This window comes from Rhagoletis pomonella, unplaced genomic scaffold (assembly GCF_013731165.1).
Source record: "Rhagoletis pomonella isolate Grant_MI unplaced genomic scaffold, Rhpom_1.0 Rhpom_scaffold_00006, whole genome shotgun sequence".
NCBI lineage: Eukaryota > Metazoa > Arthropoda > Insecta > Diptera > Tephritidae > Rhagoletis > Rhagoletis pomonella.
The window spans coordinates 25,021,770-25,027,025 of record NW_023458560.1 but is presented as its reverse complement, the minus strand read 5'-3'; the positions used below and the strand labels follow the sequence as shown (position 1 = coordinate 25,027,025).

Here is a 5,256-nt window from a genome sequence, read left to right as displayed (position 1 = left end):
ATATACCCGGGCTGTTTGAAAATGTGCGAACAAAATCGAGAGCTCTAGTATCTACAGAAGCTCTAGAAAAAGCTATATCAAATAGAAAGAAAAATATAGACGGAGAAACTGTAAATTGGTTGCAAATATCGACATTTTTTTCAAAATTTTCTTTTTGATGCAGAAATATTCCTAGAGCATCAAGATGCATTTCTGCATCAAAAATAAAATTTTGAAAAATATGTCGCTTACGTTATTTTGGTGGTTAGGGCTCGATATGCTGGATGAGATTCAGAAGAGACGAGCCACACAAAATTTTTTAAAAAATTACTATGGAATCAAGCGCTCCATTTAAAGCAATTTTTTCTATTTGGGAAAAGGGGAAGACCGAAATATCATAGCAAGATTACTATGTTGCCACTATATAGAACGCCTAGACCTGTTACAAAGGAGATATACACAGACATGATGAGTTTACTTCCTTTCATACCGCCTCTTCACCATGAAGTCTTCACTAGTCTAACTGTAAATTAGACATGCCAATAAAGCCTTCCGCCTTCCTTGCATTTTTTTACTTTGAAATTGAAAGATAAGAAATATAAATTTTACGTTCATACATAATAATCACAATCTTTTCTTACTTATTTTTTGTTTAAGTTATTAATTGAATACTTGTTTTAGTTATTATTTTCTTAAGTATAAAAATAACTACATAAATTTTGATTTTTTAACAAATTAAACTTCCATAAAGGGTGTTGACACATGGACTTAAACTTTTCCTCATTTTCGTTTTGGAATTTGTTGTTTTTGAAAGTGGTGCAAGTCCTTTCGGGGGTAAAAACTATCTTAGTTTCGTTAACAACTTCGATATTAATTATTGCATAATAATATTTGCTGTAATAGCACTTAAAAAAACATCACCTGGATGTATTAACCTTTACCAACATTTTTAAAATTAATCGAATACAAACTTTTAAATATCTCGATATATGCAAAAATGGACTTACACCACTTTCATTTATAACAGCTCATATGTTACATTCATACTTATATGCGCACCCAGTTTAATATTCTTCTGTCATCCCGATTCACTTCTCTGCTTCATAAAGCGACCTTTTATCACTACTGGGAACTGCACGAACAAACATATGCACTTACTAATACATGCATATGTATGTACATATATACATTGTATCCACCGGAATGACTTGCCATGCAAGAATGATTCCTTTACGCTTTCTTTTGCTTCTCTGCGATTTCTTTGAGCGTCTCACCACAACCACTTCCATCGCCATATCACCATCATCACCGTTTACCCACTAATTGGTCGCATTAAAATGTTTCATTCGATTTTTTTTGCGTGTTTTCATTTCAAATTTTATGCCGCACTTAAATCGCTTGTTGGTTTTTTGACGGTTTGTGTTTTCAGTTAGCTTTCGTCGGTCAATGCAACAAGTCGCAGCAACATTTCATTCAGTTGGCATAGACGTGAGCGTGAGTGTGTGTTTGTGTTTGTGTGGCAAAGCTGCAAGTTGCAAGTGCAGGCAATTTTCTTTATTTTTCTCTCAATTTTCTATTGGTGCTTAGAAATCAGATACAGCAATAATACAAATACATAGATTTATGAAATGAAAGGTGTGTGCAACATGTTTGTAGCGCAAAGTAAGAAGGTCAAGCGGTGAAAAAAAAACCATCAAAGAAAGAAAATAAAAACATTCCCATTCCCGTTGTATGCGAATTCGCACTCGCCGTGGGTAAGATTTTCCAAGGCACGTTTTTTAAATTTCTTCTGTTTATTTATTTACTTTGCACTTTACTATTGACTTCTGCTGTTGTTAAGTACGTACTATGTATATATGTATGTACTTTTAAATAATAAAGGGCTATACATTTTACTACATTTTGTAAGGAATGCTAATGCAGCAATACTCTTATTAGCTTGTAAGCAAAATATGAACACATAATACCATATTATGGTAACTCTAGGAGCTTCAAAAAAAAAAACTAAGAAAGTGAAGAAAAAGACTTACATATGTATTTATTGTCTGCCAGGATAAATCCAGTTATTACCAGGCCATCAAGCCTTTATACTATATACATACATATATGTAATTTAAAGGAATTTTTATATGTTAAGTAGGAGGGGAATTTATGTTGCTATTCTTGTGCATACGAAAACCTGGAGGGGTGTTAAGTACAGCCAAAGCTAATACGGCAAGCGGAGTTCTCCTTAGCACAAGTAAAGTCTGTAGACCCTGCCTTCTAACTCCCCACAGTGTCTCGAAAACCAAAAGTATTTCGTAAGGCAATCGTCAATTCCGTCAACTATCTTGAAAGCTCTTTTCTGTCTTTCGTACAACTTTCGTATGTAGTATCTAATACGCGTCTAAAGCTATAAGAACCGTGTGCAGACTGCCTAATTGAAAGATCTGCTAACGAGTAGGCCTAAGCGTTATTTTACTTGTCTTTTAGCAATACGTTTTCTAAAAATATAATTGAATAAAAAAATGATTGTTTTCAAAGCAATGTAATCTAAAAATTTAAAGAAGATTAACCTAAAAAAAATAAATAAATATAAAATATGTTTCTACAAATAAAATAAAACTGAAAAACAAGATATATTTTCCTTTTTAACAATAAAATCCAAAAATTATAAAAAAATTAATTGAAAGAGGAAAAGCAAATTAAATTAAAAAACAAGAAAACAGTTCCTACAAATTAAATGAAATTTAAAAAAATATATTTTTCTTGTTAAAACAATATCTAACTCGCTCAAAAGAAAATTTAATTAAAAAAAAAAACTAAAATAAATAAAATAAATTTCCAAAAATTAAATTAACCCTTTCCGTTGATTTGTGTAATATAATCGACATTTCATATGGCTGCGACTAAAATGCGACTGATTAACTGCCGTTTCATCTTTTTCATTTTGAATTTGCCCTATTTTCTTTCGAAAGCTTTCTAATTAGTAGATAGCATTGCTGAAATTAGTTGTAACAACATTTGTTTTTGAAGTTTTTTTTCAAGTTTTAGTGTTTTGCCTATCCCACAGGTAAAAACTCGTAGTTCTAAAACTCAGTGTATATAAACGTGATAACCAGAAAAACTTTTTAAAATCAAAACCAGTATTTTTTTTTATTCACTGAATTTTACTTAGTAGTTTTTAATTGTTTATTTGTGGTTTTAACAATTTTTACAAATCAGAGATGCCCTGTCAAATAAATTCGGCAAGCTATAACTTTTGAACGGTAAATTTTCCACAAAAAAAAAAGAAATATTTTTCTCATTTTCAGGGGGTTGACTTTTGAGCTTACCGTAAAATTGACACGGAAAGGGTTAAATTAAACATATATTTTCATTTTCAAATTAGTGAAATTTTTAAACTAAAAGAAAATATAATAAAAACAAGTAAGAAAGTCTAAGTTCGGGCGGAGCCGAACATTAAATACCCGGCGCAAGTATTAAATATATGCTTTCCACCTTTCCGAAAGCTACCGCTACATGATAAGCCGGGGTGTATACATTTTAAGTAAATTAGCGTCCTTAAATTTCGAAATATTGAAATTTCAAGCATATCTGAAATTTACCGTTATATGAAAGCGGCCTCAATTTTAGTCCGACTTCAACAATTTTCAACGGTTTGCTTTTATGTGGCAAGCACAATAACCATACCGAGCTTGGTACAAATTGCTAGAACGGTTAGCGAGATACATGTATATGTGATCACAAGTGGGCGGTGCTACGCCCATTTTCCAAAATTTTGTCATGAACGTATTTCTTGGTAAAGAATTGTTGCAATCATAAATTTTGAATAAATTAGCTTCAATATTTACTGATTTATCGAAGATTTTGTATTTCTCGAAATTACCGTTATATGGGATGTGGGCGTGGTTATTGTCCGATTTTAGAAATTTTCGGCCAGTTGGTATGCTATACCAGGACCAACAACTGTGCCAAGTTTGGAAGAAATTGTTGTAGCGGTTACCAAGATATACACATGTAACCATAAGTGGGCGTGGCTACGCCCATTTGCCAAAATTTGGTAATATTCTTATTTTTCGTCTAAAACTCATTGCAAATATCAATTTTGAGTGAATTATCTTCAGTAGTTACTAAAATATCGCAGTTTTCGTTTTTCTGAAAATTACCGTTATATGGGCGGTAGGCGTGGTTATTGTCCGATTTTTAAAATTTCCAGCCATTTAATATGCTGTACTAAGGCCAACAACTGTGCCAAGTTTGGAAGAAATTGGTGCAGCGGTTACCAAGATATACACATGTAACCATAAGTGGGCGTGGCTACGCCAATTTTCCAAAAATTTATAATATTCATATTTTCCGTCTGAAGCTCATTGTAATTATCAATTTTGAGTGAATTATCTTCAGTAGTTACTAAAATATTGCAGTTTTCGTATTTCTTAAAATTACCGTTATATGGGAGGTAGGCGTGGTTATTATCCGATTTCGCCCATCCGTCCCACGCCCAAAAGAAGTTCACGTACCAAGTTTCGTTAAGATATCTCAATTTTTACTCGAGTTATCGTGTGCACAGACGGACGGACGGACGGACGGACGGACGGACGGACGGACGGACAGACAGTCACCGCTTAATCGATTTCTCTTTTCATTCTGATCATTTATGTATACATTTGTCTATATCTATCTCGATTCATTTTGCCTGTTACAAACAACCGTTATGTGAACAAAGTTATAATACCCTTGTGCACAAGTGCGCTCGGGTATAATAAATAAATAAATTTAAAAAATACAAAAAATAAGTTCCCAAAAATTTAATGAAATTAAAAAAGATTAAGTTCAAAGAAAAAACCAAAAGAAAAGCAAAACCTATAGCCTCATGAGCTATGATCGGTCCGATGACGAAGGTTTACACGGAATGACGTTTGATGACAGTCTATAGTTTTTCCTGAGGCCCTTCTTCAATAGGCCTTTCTTTAAAGTATAATTCCTGAGCATTTTCGTGGGATGAAAGATCCTAGTAAATTTCAACCAGTCTTATTAAAGATAATTCAGTGGCCTTTTTTTTCTTGTAAACTAGACAAGTTCAGTTATATACGGGTTTATTTCTTAGCCTTTTTTTGTCTTGGCCACTAGGAAAAATTACCCAAGTACCGATTCCATCTGCTCACTATTTCTCCACAAGGCTTCCTCACTACAGAGATTCTCAAAATAGTGTTCGTTTAATTATTCGATTCATTTTCGAAAATACCAGGTGTTCGGGACGGGGTGATTTGGGGGCCGGGAATTCCTCTTGAATTC

At 33.1% G+C, this 5,256-nt stretch overlaps 1 protein-coding gene and 1 long non-coding RNA gene across 2 annotated transcripts in view; both read left to right on the top strand.

Moving 5' to 3' along the window:
* The window catches only part of LOC118741845 (ATP-binding cassette sub-family G member 4-like), a 70,009-nt gene that overhangs the window by 45,892 nt on the left and 18,861 nt on the right, over positions 1-5,256 (top strand). The gene's annotated exons all lie outside the window — the stretch shown is intronic.
* Positions 1,425-1,660, top strand: LOC118740538. Its single transcript, XR_004993153.1, has 2 exons — positions 1,425-1,473; positions 1,567-1,660. It is a non-coding gene; the product is annotated as an uncharacterized LOC118740538 (long non-coding RNA).